The 14009-nt window shown below is 50.8% G+C and overlaps 1 protein-coding gene and 1 long non-coding RNA gene across 4 annotated transcripts in view; one reads left to right on the forward strand and one right to left on the reverse strand.

The window, feature by feature from the left end:
• Nucleotides 1–14009, forward strand: part of LOC119962878 — a 65363-nt gene that overhangs the window by 19773 nt on the left and 31581 nt on the right. The window lies entirely within an intron of this gene.
• Nucleotides 1–14009, reverse strand: part of slc7a2 (solute carrier family 7 member 2) — a 211002-nt gene that overhangs the window by 9205 nt on the left and 187788 nt on the right. The window lies entirely within an intron of this gene.

The raw sequence follows: 14009 nt of genomic DNA on the forward strand, positions 1-14009 counted from the left end.
AGCACTGTAGGCAACTACCCAGCATGGTCTCAGTGAAGGGAGACCCGAAGTGCAGGGGCCTACCCACGTGGCGGACGCACAATGGGCAGCCATGTTGGGCGCCCCCTGTACAAAGGGAAACCCCAGAGCGCAGGGATCCGGCTGCATGGGGAGAGCAGTGACAGCGGCCATCTTGGATGTCTCCCTAACAAAGGGAAACCCATGAGTGCAGGGGCGCGTCCACCGGGTAAGTGTGGTTAATCCCACAGCAATGGGAGGATAGAAGCCCCCTTCCAGGATAGTCGCCTGGAACGTAAAAGGACTCAACGGCCCAGTGAAAAGATCCAGAGTCTTCACCCACCTAAGAAACATGAAAGCCGACATAGTCTTCCTCCAAGAGACATACCTCAGAGAGCAGGACCGACTGTGGGTAAGAAAGGGTTCGGTGGGGCAGACCTACCATTCCTGCTATGGGACGAGGGCAGGGAGGTGGCAATACTGATCAACAAGAGAACAATATTTAAAGCGACCCAGGGTATGTCATGGTCAGTGTTATGCTTCTTGAAAGAATGCTCGAAGTCGTCTTTAAGTTAAAGGATGGTTTATTGTTGCAACTAGGCCCAAAAGACTTGCAGCCCTGAGCTCAACTTCCACGTCCTGCCTCCTTAACCCTCCGGTCCAAGTGGGCGAGGGCGGGCCTTCGGCGTCCCTCTTATATGTCCCCGCGCTGCCCCCTGGTGGTACTTCCATTTCCCATCAGCCCCTTCTGTACACACTCAGGCGAGGATCACTACATCCCCCCTTTTCACTTTTTTTTTGTAGTTGCAGAGCTGTAACTAAACACAAATGTAGACAGTTAGGTTTATATACACACGACAAGGCAGGGCAATGCAATTGTCAGTCCATGTTCACAGGTTCAGACGGTTGGGTGCACGTCTGATCCGGGTAGACCTCCTGAGTGGGCATGGAGATCCAGGGTCTTCTATGTTCATTTAGACACCTGCTGCTGGAGTTCCAGGATGTTGTATGACAGCGTCCTGTAGATCTAGTGCGTCCTGCAGATCGAGTGTTGGAAATACACGTTGACGAGGTGTAACTTTTAGAAGGTCACGGCGATTTCGTCGAAACATTGTTCCATCGTCAGACTGCACTATGTAGGATCGTGGCGATATTTGGCGGCGGACCAACGCCATTTTGGACCAGCCCCCAGCCGGGTGTCGCAACCTCACCGTATCGTTGATTGCCAACGGTTGCAGTACTTTTGCCTGCTGGTCATAGTGTTAAGACCATAAGACCATAAGACATAGGAGCGGAAGTAAGGCCATTCGGCCCATCGTGTCCACTCCACCATTCAATCATGGTTGATTTCAACTCCATTTACCCGCTCTCTCCCCATAGCCCTTAATTCCTCGAGAAATCAAGAATTTATCAATTTCTGTCTTAAAGACACTCAATGTCCCGGCCTCCACCGCCCTCTGTGGCAATGAATTCCACAGACCTACCACTCTCTGGCTGAAGAAATTTCTCCTCATCTCTGTTCTAAAGTGACTCCCTTTTATTCTAAGGCTGTGCCCCCGCGTCCTAGTCTCCCCTGCTAATGGAAACAACTTCCCTACGTCCATCCTATCCTTGCCATTCATTATCTTGTAAGTTTCTATTAGATCTCCCCTCAACCTCCTAAACTCCAATGAATATAATCCCACAATCCTCAGACGTTCATCGTATGTTAGGCCTACCATTCCTGGGATCATCCGTGTGAATCTCCGCTGGACCCGCTCCAGTGCCAGTATGTCCTTCCTGAGGTATGGGGCCCAAAATTGCTCACAGTATTCTAAATGGGGCCTAACTAGTGCTTTATAAAGCCTCAGAAGTACATCCCTGCTTTTATATTCCAAGCCTCTTGAGATAAATGACAACATTACATTTGCTTTCTTAATTATGGACTCAACCTGCAAGTTTACCTTTAGAGAATCCTGGACTAGGACTCCCAAGTCCCTTTGCACTTTAGCATTATGAATTTTGTCACCGTTTAGAAAATAGTCCATGCCTCTATTCTTTTTTCCAAAGTGCAAGACCTCGCACTTGCCCACGTTGAATTTCATCAGCCACTTCTTGGACCATTCTCCTAAACTGTCTAAATCTTTCTGCAGCCTCCCCACCTCCTCAATACTACCTGCCCCTCCACCTATCTTTGTATCATCGGCAAACTTGGCCAGAATGCCCCCAGTCCCGTCATCTAGATCGTTAATATATAAAGAGAACAGCTGTGGCCCCAACACTGAACCCTGCGGGACACCACTTGTCACCGGTTGCCATTCCGAAAAAGAACCTTTTATCCCAACTCTCTGCCTTCTGTCTGACAGCCAATCGTCAATCCATGTTAGTACCTTGCCTCGAATACCATGGGCCCTTATTTTACTCAGCAGTCTCCCGTGAGGCACCTTGTCAAAGGCCTTTTGGAAGTCAAGATAGATAACATCCATTGGCTCTCCTTGGTCTAACCTATTTGTTATCGCTTCAAAGAACTCTAACAGGTTTGTCAGGCACGACCTCCCCTTACTAAATCCATGCTGACTTGTCCTAATCCGACCCTGCACTTCCAAGAATTTAGAAATCTCATCCTTAACGATGGATTCTAGAATTTTGCCAACAACCGAGGTTAGGCTAATTGGCCTATAATTTTCCATCTTTTTTCTTGTTCCCTTCTTGAACAGGGGGGTTACAACAGCGATTTTCCAATCCTCTGGGACTTTCCCTGATTCCAGTGACTTTTGAAAGATCATAACTAACGCCTCCACTATTTCTTCAGCTATCTCCTTTAGAACTCTAGGATGTAGCCCATCTGGGCCCGGAGATTTATCAATTTTCAGACCTTTTAGTTTCTCTAGCACCTTCTCCTTTGTGATGGCAACCATATTCAACTCTGCCCCCTGACTTTCCTGAATTGTTGGGATGTTACTCATGTCTTCTACTGTGAAGACTGACGCAAAGTACTTATTAAGTTCCTCAGCTATTTCCTTGTCTCCCATCACTAGATTACCAGCGTCATTTTGGAGCGGCCCAATGTTAACTTTTGCCTCCCGTTTGTTTTTAATGTATTTAAAGAAACTTTTACTATCATTCCTAATGTTACTGGCTAGCCTACCTTCATATTTGATCCTCTCCTTCCTTATTTCTCTCTTTGTTATCCTCTGTTTGTTTTTGTAGCCTTCCCAATCTTCTGACTTCCCACTACTCTTTGCCACATTATAGGCTCTCTCTTTTGCCTTGATGCATTCCCTGACTTCCTTTGTCAGCCATGGCTGCCTAATCCTCCCTCTGATAACCTTTCTTTTCTTTGGGATAAACCTCTGCACTGTGTCCTCAATTACTCCCAGAAACTCCTGCCATTGCTGTTCTACTGTCTTTCCCACTAGCCTCTGCTTCCAGTTGATTTTCGTCAGTTCCTCCCTCATGCGCCTGTAATTACCTTTATTTAACTGTAAAACCTTTACATCTGATTCAACCTTCCTTCTTTCAAATTGCAGACTGAATTCTACCATATTATGATCACTGCTTCCTAAGTGTTCCCTTACTTTAAGATCTTTTATCAATTCTGGCTCATTACATAACACTAAGTCCAGAATAGCCTGTTCCCTCGTGGGCTCCATCACAAGCTGTTCCAAAAAGCCATCCTGTAAACATTCAATGAATTCCCTTTCTTTGGGTCCACTGGCAACATTATTTACCCAGTCCACCTGCATATTGAAGTCCCCCATGATCACTGTGACCTTGCCTTTCTGACATGCCCTTTCTATTTCGTGGTGCATTTTGTGCCCCTGGTCCTGACCACTGTCAGGAGGCCTGTACATAACTCCCATTATGGTTTTTTTGCCTTTGTGGTTCCTCAACTCTACCCACACAGACTCCACATCGTCTGACCCTATGTCGTTTAGTGCTATTGATTTAATTTCATTTCTAATTAACAAGGCAACCCCGCCTCCTCTACCCACCTCTCTGTCTTTTCGATAGGTTGTAAATCCCTGGATGTTTAACTGCCAGTCCTGAACCCCCTGCAACCATGTCTCAGTGATGCCTACCACATCATACCTGCCAGTCACAATCTGGGCCACAAGCTCATCTACCTTGTTCCGTACACTGCGGGCATTTAAATATAGCACCTTTAATTCCCTATTGACTGTCCCTTTTTGTTTTCTTAGTGTGGTGGACCTTGGTTTACTGAGCCTTTCCATACACTGTGTCATATTTTGTGAGATGGGGACTATCGTAACCTCTCCTGAGCTCTGTCTTTTGCACTTGACGTTGGTGACGCATTTTATCCAGGACAGGCGAGTGATCGGGATTGGTGAATTGTAGTGCCGGTAACTTTGTCCGCACATCTCTGTTGAAGAGCATTTGAGCTGGTGATAGTCCAGAGCTCAAAGGTGACGATCGGTATGACAAGAGGGCCAAGTGTACGTCGGATTTTGAGTCCGCAGCCTTGCTGATGAGTTGTTTGATTATGTGGACACCTTTCTCCACCCTGCCATTTGATTGCGGAAAGTGTGGACTCGACGTTATATGCTTGAAGTTGTAGTTCTTGGCGAAGTCCGTCCACTCCCAGCTGGCAAAACAAGGACCATTGTCGGACATGACCGTCCGTGGGATGCCATGCCTGGAGAAGGTTACTTTGCAGGCCTTGATGACTGATGTCGCTGTGAGATCCGGGAGGTTCATGACTTCCGGAAAGTTGGAGTAGTAGTCGATGAGCAGAACATAGTTGCGGCCCATGGCGTGGAACAAGTCAATGCCCACTTTGTCCCATGGTGACGTGGCCATCTCATGCTGCTGCAGTGGCTCCATGCATTGTGCCGGTCGATGTCTTTGGCACGTGTCACAAGTGAGCACCATGTTTGTTATGTCCTCGTTAATCCCTGGCCAGTAAACAGATTGTCGTGCTCTCCTTTTGCACTTTTCGGCACCAAGGTGCCCCTCGTGAATCCTGTGGAGGATGTCCGCCCGGAGAGCCATTGGAATGACGATCCTGTCGTTTCGCAGTATAATACCATCGACCACGGATAGTTCAGTCCTGACGTTTTGGAACTGTGGGCACCGCCCATTTGGCCAGCCATGCTGAAGGTTGTGTATGACGTGAAGGAGGGTGGCGTCCTCCTGTGTTGCCTGACGAATTTGCTGCAGCCTCTCGTCCGTTGCCGGGTGTGTCTCCTTGCACCACTGTGCATGAGCTTCCACATCATTGATGGAAGCCAGTGGCGGGTTGTCAGCGTCCATGGCTCGTGATAATGTGTCAGCTATCACAAGGTCCTTGCCAGGGGTGTAGACCAGCGTGAAGTCGTACCTTCGCAACTTCATCATCATGCGTTGTAGGCGCGGTGTCATATCATTTAGGTCTTTGTCGATGATGTTGACCAGCGGCCTATGATCAGTTTCCACGAGAAACGTGGGGAGACCGTACACATAGTGGTGGAATTTGGTCACGCCTGTGATTAGCCCTAGGCACTCCTTTTCTATCTGTGCGTACCTGCACTCTGTGGCGGTCATTGCTCGTGAAGCGTAAGCCACTGGGACCAAGTCCGACTGGTCATTCTGTTGCAGTAGCACAGCACCAATTCCATGTTGACTGGTGTCAGTGGAGATCTTGGTAGGTTTTGCCGAGTCAAAAAATGCGAGCGTTGGAGCTGCCATCAACTGGTGTCTCAGATCATCCCATTCATCTTGGTGATCTTGGGTCCAGGCAAACTCCGTGTCCTTCCTTGTCACGTTCCTCAATGCCGTCATCCGTGCTGCTAGGTTCGGTATGAATTTACCGAGGACGTTGATGAATCCCAGGAATCTTAGAACTGCTTTCTTGTCCTGTGGTCTCTGCATGCTCGGAATTGCGGCGATCTTCTCAGTGTCCGGCTTCACTCCGTGCTCTGATATTGTGTCGCCCAGAAAGGTCAGAGAGGACTGTGCAAAAGTGCACTTGGCTTGGTTGAGCTTCAGTCCAAAGTGGTGGATCCGCTGGAAGACTTGCTTAACCCTCGCAATATGGTCTTCCTCTGTCGTTGACCATATTATGATGTCATCCACATAGACACGGACGCCTTCAATGCCTTCTATCATCTGCTCCATAATTCTGTGAAATATTTCGGATGCAGATATAATGCCGAAGGGCATCCGATTATAACAGTACCTGCCAAACGGCGTGTTGAAGGTGCAGAGCAGGCGGCTGGACTCATCGAGCTGCATTTGCCAGAAACCCTGTGAGGCATCAAGCTTGGTGAAGATGCGAGCTTGTGCCATTTCGCTCGTTATCTCCTTTCGCTTGGGGATAGGGTAGTGTTCCCTGCGAATGTTCTTATTCAAATCTTTGGGATCTAAACAGATCCGGAGTTCACCAGACGACTTCTTAACGCACACCAGCGAGCTGACCCAGTCAGTCGGCTGTGTGACTCGTGAGATGATGCCTTGAGTTTGGAGACGTTGAAGTTCAGCTTTTAGCTTGTCCCGCAATGGAGCCGGCACCCTCCGTGGGGCATGAACGACCGGTATGGCATTCTCTTTGAGCAGGATTTTGTATGTGTAGGGTAGCGTACCCATGCCCGAGAAGACGTCGGGGTACCCGCTGAGTAGCAGCTGTATGTCATCGGCAATGCGTGATGATTCAGCCGCGTGCATGAAGATCCTTTGAATTAGCTGCAAATCCTTGCAGGCTTGAGCACCTAGCAGTGAGGATCTTTTTTCATCTACAATTTCAAATCGTAGTCCTGTTGTGACCGTGTTGTTGGCAACTTGTAGGTGGCAGGATCCCTTTGAGGTGATCAGGTTTCCGTTGTAGTCAGTGAGCTTGCATGCGGCAGGTAACATCTCGTGCGTCCCTGGGACGGCTGCGAGGTCTTTGCTCGTCATCAAGTTTGCTGAGGCTCCCGTGTCCAGCTTGAACGTGATGGGGAAGTCATTGACTCGCACCGTAGCACTCCATTCGCTTGCGGAGTTGATGGCATGCACGTGTCGAGGTTTTGTCGTCAGCTCCTGTGGTTCCGCTGTGGCGTTTATAATTCCAATGCTGTACGTGTTCTCCCAGGAGTTGAATTCTTCGTGGTCGGAAAAATTGTCTTCGGGTGCCGGAGTGTTCATTACATCAACTGTGCGGACCTTCAGGTTTCCGTGCCGTTGCATTGTTGAGTGATATTTGGCTGTGGACTGACATTGGGAGGCGAAGTGATTCCTTTTTGAACACTTTCTGCACCTTTTTCCTTGAGCAGGACATTGCCCTTTTAAATGGGAGGAGCCACAATAATGACACGTCATGACGTCATGCGTATGTTGCGTTCGCGCATGCGCAGTGCGGTTTTCAGTCCGGGGCTGGTATTGCGAGAAGTGCGCATGCGCGTACCGATCACTTCCGGGATCGCGTCTTTCGGGATGATGCGCATGCGCAGACGGGCCGGAGAACGGAAGAGACGGCCTGTGAGGAGAGGTCACCATCTTTATATCTGCCTCGTGGTGAGTGTTTTGCAATGAATGTCTTTCAAATAGCTCCAGTACCTGCTGCTTTTTCTGCTCCTGTAGTAAGCATTTATCTATGGTGGTTTTAAGTGTTAAATCGTTTTGCAGTATTAGTGATTCTCTTAGATTTCCGTCGGCAAGACCATAGATCAGCTGATCTCTGATGAGTGAGTTTGTTAAATCACCGAAGTTGCAGCCTTGTGCTAGCAAGCGTAGATCTGTAACAAAGTGGGAGATAGTCTCCCCGTTTTTTTGGATTCTGTGACGCAGGGTGAATCTTTCAATGATCTCATTGGATTGAGATTTACAGTGTTCATCAAATTTCGCGACTATCATGTGATACTTGGTTTTATCTTCGGTATCAGCATATGTGAAAGAGTTATAGATGTCTACCGCCTGCTGGCCTGCCGATCTGAGTAAAAGTCCAATTTTTCTGTCATCGGTGGCTGCATGTAAGTCCTGAGCTGATAAGTACATCTCAAACTGTTGTTTAAACATTTTCCAGTTGTAATTTAAATTACCTGTAGTTCTAATTGGCCCTGGAAGTAGCGTGTGTTCCATTGTTTCAGAAGGTCGTCTGGAGTCGAGAGGCTGCAAAGTCTGGTGGCCTGCCTGTTGCTGTTGCTTTTGCTGGTAGCGCTGGTTCCTTCTGTTCAGAGAAGCCACTCCTGTACCATGTTATGCTTCTTGAAAGAATGCTCGAAGTCGTCTTTAAGTTAAAGGATGGTTTATTGTTGCAACTAGGCCCAAAAGACTTGCAGCCCTGAGCTCAACTTCCACGTCCTGCCTCCTTAACCCTCCGGTCCAAGTGGGCGAGGGCGGGCCTTCGGCGTCCCTCTTATATGTCCCCGCCCCAGAAGGGGGAATGCCGGAGATAATGGAACTATTAGCAGAGTTTGGGGACTTTTCGGGGTACAAACTAAATTTGGGCAAAAGCGAGGTTTTTGTGATACACCCGGGGGACCAGGGAGAGGGTATTGGGAGACTCCCCTTCAAGCGAGCAGGAAAGAGCTTTAGGTACTTAGGGGTGCAGGTGGCAAGGAACTGGGGGACCCTCCACAAGTTGAACTTTTCCAGGCTGGTGGAACAGATGGAGGAGGAATTTAAGAGGTGGGACATGGTACCGTTGTCGCTGGCGGGGAGGGTGCAGTCAATCAAAATGACGGTCCTCCCAAGGTTCTTGTTTTTATTTCAGTGCTTGCCCATCTTCCTCCCTAGGGCCTTCTTCAAAAAGGTGACGAGTAGCATCATGAGCTACGTGTGGGCGCATGGCACCCCAAGGGTGAGGAGGGTCTTTTTGGAGCGGAGTAGGGACAGTGGAGGGCTGGCACTACCCAATCTTTCGGGGTACTACTGGGCGGCAAATGTGTCAATGGTGCGCAAGTGGATGATGGAAGGGGAGGGGGCAGCTTGGAAACGAATGGAGAGGGCGTCCTGTGGCAACACAAGCCTGGGGGCCCTAGTAACGGCACCATGGCCGCTCCCCCCCACGAGGTACACCACGAGCCCGGTGGTGGCGGCCACCCTCAAGATATGGGGGCAGTGGAGGCGACATAGGGGGGAAATGGGAGGTCTGTTGGCGGCGCCAATAAGAGGGAACCATAGATTCATCCCGGGGAACATCGACGGGGGATTTCAGAGCTGGTACAGGGTGGGCATACGGCAGCTGAAGGACCTGTTTATAGAGGGGAGGTTTGCGAGCCTGGGAGGGCTGGAGGAGAAGTTTGAGCTCCCCCCGGGAAACATGTTCAGATATTTACAAGTGAAGGCATTTGCTAGACGGCAGGTGGAGGGGTTCCCCCTGCTCCCCAGTAAGGGGGCGAGTGATAGGGTGCTCTCGGGGGTCTGGGTCGGAGGGGGGAAGATATCAGACATCTACAAGATAATGCAGGAGGCGGAAGAAGCATCAGGGGAGGAGCTGAAAGCCAAGTGGGAAGGGGAGCTGGGAGAGCAGATAGAAGACGGGACGTGGGCGGATGCACTGGAGAAGGTCAATTCTTCCTCCTCGTGTGCGAGGCTGAGCCTCATTCAATTTAAGGTGCTGCATAGAGCTCACATGACGGGGACAAGGATGAGCCGGTTCTTTGGGGGTGAGGACAGGTGTGTCAGATGTCTGGGAAGCCCAGCGAACCATGTGCATATGTTCTGGGCATGTCCGGTGCTGGAAGGGTTCTGGAAGGGGGTGGCAAGGACGGTGTCGAAGGTGGTGGGGTCCAGGGTCAAACCAGGATGGGGGCTTGCGATCTTTGGGGTCGGGGTAGAACCGGGGGTACAGGAGGCTAGGGAGGCCGGAATACTGGCCTTTGCATCCCTAGTGGCTCGACGAAGGATATTAATTCAATGGAAGGACGCGAGGCCTCCAAGCGTTGAAACTTGGATTAACGATATGGCTAGCTATATTCAGCTAGAAAGGATCAAATTTGCCCTGAGAGGGTCGGTACAGGGATTCTCCAGGCGGTGGCAACCTTTCCTTGACTTTTTAGATCAGAGATAGACGTTCGGGGTCGTGGCAGCAGCAACCCGGGGGGGGGGGGGGGGGGGAGGGAGGGGAGGGGGGGGGGGGGGGAGGGAGGGGAGGGGGGGGGGGGGGGAGGGAGGGGAGGGGGGGGGGGAGGGAGGGGGGGAGGGAGGGGGGGGGGAGGGGGGGGCAGCAAGGGTCGTGGGGGGACATGCACGACTGTAACGCGGGCAAGTCTGCTCGCTGCTCATGTCTGAAACTGTAGGCTGCCTTGTTTGTTAAGGTTGCCTGGGGGGGGGGGGGGGGGGGGGGGGGGGAGGACTGGTGCGCGCGAGAGGGCGGGCGAGGGAGGGACATTTGCCTAGAGGGATTGTGTTGTAAATAATTTAAAAATTAGTAGGGGTAAATGTTTGTATGGAAAAACTCTTTCAATAAAAATTATTTAAAAAAAAAAAAATTATATGTCCCCGCGCTGCCCCCTGGTGGTACTTCCATTTCCCATCAGCCCCTTCTGTACACACTCAGGCGAGGATCACTACAGTCAGTGGGGCCCTGGACGGGGCATCGGCAGTACTCGTTAATGCGTACGCTCCCAACTAGGACGGCACAAAATTCATTAAAAAGACCATGGTGAAATCCCCGACAGTGACGCACCGACTGATCATGGCGGGGGGGGGGGGGGGACTTTAACTGTGTACAGGACCCAAGGACAGACAGATCAAACTCCAAAACAGAGAAGACCTCAAACATGGCCAAGGAACTCTGTCGTTTTATGGAACAGATGGGGGCGGTGGGCCCTTGGAGGTTCACCCACCCAGGGAGACGGAATGCTCCTTCTTCTCCCCAGTACACAACGTATACACCAGAATTGACTTCTTTGTGGTGAGGAAAGCGGTGCTTCCAGGGCTGGTGAAAATGGAGTACTCCGCAATTGTAATCTCCGACCATGCTCCACATTATATGGATGTGAGGTTGGAGATGGGCAGGCCCCAACTCCCAACATAGAGGTTGGACACTGCCCTACTAGCCGACAAGGCTTTCAGCGAAAGGGTATCACAGACCATAGCGGAATATACGGAATATATGGAGAACAACTAAAATGGTCTCACCCTCCATGTTCTGGGAAGTGCAAAAGGGTGTGATTAGAGGGGAAATTATTGCCTTCAAAGCACGAAGAGTCAGGGAGGAAAGGATGGCTAGGCAGCAGCTGGTCAACTCCATACTGGAGGTAGACCATACACTTGAGGCCTCGACCGTAGAGCTCCTGGCGGAGAGGAAAAAGATACAAATAAACTTTGACCTGCTGTCCACGAGAAAGGCAGTGCACCAACTCCGTCAGGCACGGAGGACCCTCTACGAACACGGAGACAAAGCCAGCCACCTGCTGGCAGACCTGCTAAGAAAGCAGGCAGCCACCAGAGAGATTGCACTGATCACAGATTTAGGGCAGCATGGTAGCATGGTCGTTAGCACAATTGCTTCACAGCTCCAGGGTCCCAGGTTCGATTCCAAGCTTGGTTCACTGTCTGTGCGGAGTCTGCACGTTCCCCCCATGTGTACATAGGTTTCCTCCGGGTGCTCCGGTTTCCTCACACAGTCCAAAGATGTGCAGGTTAGGTGGATTGGCCATGCTAAATTGCCCTTAGTGTTCAAAATTTCCCTTAGTGTTGGGTGGGGTTACTGGGTTACGGGAATAGGGTGGAGATGTGGGCTTGGGTAGGGTGCTCTTTCAAAGAGCTGGTGCAGACTCGATGGGCCGAATGGTCTCCTCCACTGTAAATTCTATGAAAATTTTATCAGAGGCACATAGAAACAGACCCAGAAAAGGTCAACAAACCCTGAGAGGCCTTTTGCTGAGGGCTGTACTCCTCGGAATCCCCAGCAGAGGAATCGGGGAGGAAACGGTTCCTCGACGGACTGGAAATGTCAGTTGTAGGGGAGGACAGAAAACGGGGCTTGGAAGCAACACTAGAACTGGGAGAGATCATGGAGAGTATTAGCTCCATGCAGGCGGGGAAGGCACCGGGGCCAGACGGGTTCCCAGCACTGGACATTGATGTACCATCAATTGTACGCGAGGCGAGTGATTTACCAAAGTCTGGCTTTAATTGACTAGAACACAGCTCTGCGATCGTCTACAATGGAAAGGGACGATCGTCAGTCGTCTGACCATTTATACCTCGTTAATAGAGGCGTGGTTAACTCAGCCTCTCGGCTAATCGGTCGAGAGGCACATGACCGACCAGGGCCAATGGTAAGCCGACGTTCTGGCCCAATGGCAGACGAGTATGCAGATCATATCACCACAGACCCGTACCTTTTTTTTTTTTAAATTTAGAGTACCCAATTATCTTTTTCCAATTAAGGGGCAAATTTAGCGTGGCCAATTCACCTAACCTGCACATCTTTTGTGTTGTGGGGGCGAAACCCACGCAGACACGGGGAGAATGTGCAAACTCCAAACGGACAGTGACCCAGGGCTGGGATTCGAACCCGGGTCCTCAGCGCCGTAGGCAGCAATGCTAACCACTGTGCCACCGTGCTGCCCGACACAGACCCGTACCTGCGGGAGATGTTCACAGACTCGCTGGCTAGGGACACACTGCCACCTACACTAGCACAAGCCCCAAATTGCTAATACCTGTGGCTAAAATGGCCACCCGCAAAGGATCCCATCTTCCACCATAGAAGCTCAAACTGGAAGGAGAGCACAGGAAATGACAACGACCATGACGAACACAGCAACAGAGAGTAAGAAAGTACAGGAGGAAGAAAGGACAAAAGGCCTAAGCAAAGGTAAACGCACAACAGCGAAAACCGACCAGGAGAAGCAAGCAACATCCGGGGGCCACCCAGGCGCGCCACATTACTGGTGTTGTATGTACTCTCTTTGTTTAAAAAAAACACGGAAGAATACACAAGACACGTGTATAGGTACATTGCAATTGTCTCTCCAGTACCTTGATGTATATATCATTCCCCAGTTTTTACCTCCTCCCACCTTGTTTAAAAAAAAAACTATTTACGTGATTTTGCTAATTATATAGCTTTGTTGTTTTTATCGTGTTTGTATTATCTTCTCTTTTTTTTTCTCTTCTCTGTGTACACCTGTGAATATACTGCCGGGATTCTCCGACCCGGCGCCGTTGACAGCGCCCCCCCCCCCCCCGGCGATTCTCCGGGTCCCAATGGGCCGAGTGGCCGACAAGTTTGGCTGGGTCCCGCCGGCGTGGGTTACTCAGGTCTCACACGGCGGGACCTGGAAGGTGAGTGCACGTGGACCATCCTGGAGGGGGGGGGGGGATCAGACACCGGGGGGGCCCCCACCGTGGCCTGGCCCGTGATCGGGGTCTACCGATCGGCGGGCGGGCTGGTTCCATGGGGGCCTATTTTATCCGCGCTGGGCCCCTGAATGGCTCTGCCATATTGCCCGGGGGCCGGCGCAGAGAAGAGAACCCCTGCCCATGTGCGGAAATACACCGACCGTTCCACGCATGCGTGGAATCACGCCAGCCGTTCTGCGTATGCGCGAACCCGCGCGGGCCGTTCCGCGCTGGCTGGAGCTGTGGGGACCACTTCGGCGCCAATCTAGCCCCTTAAGAAGGGGAGCATTCCCCATTATCGGGGACCGTTGACGCCCGAGTGGTTGGCGCCGCTTTTCACGCCTGCGTGGGGCATAGCCCCATTATTGGAGAATCCCGCCCACTATGTTTGAAAAACCCAATAAAAAGCATTTATACAAAAAAAAAGAACCACGCTGTCGGGAATTCGGCCGGTCGGGGATGGAGAATAGCGGGGCGGGCTAACCTCTTTACTTCTCTGTCAGTCCTCTTCTGCACCTGTCTTTTTATTTTCCTTTCTCCTACGCCTTTGAGTGGGAGGTTGTGTGTGGTATCAGTGAAAGGAGTCACCAACGGCAGCAGGTTGCCTTTGGGTTAGGGAGGGACAATGTGGACCTCAGTCATTCCTATTCCATCTCTCTGGCCTGAAACCACCTTCCGACTAACCATTCCTATTCTAATCAACCCCTACCTTTTCCTCTATGAACTACTAAATCCTTGAAATGTATTTTCCTTAATAC

Source organism: Scyliorhinus canicula, chromosome 3, assembly GCF_902713615.1.
Source record: "Scyliorhinus canicula chromosome 3, sScyCan1.1, whole genome shotgun sequence".
NCBI lineage: Eukaryota > Metazoa > Chordata > Chondrichthyes > Carcharhiniformes > Scyliorhinidae > Scyliorhinus > Scyliorhinus canicula.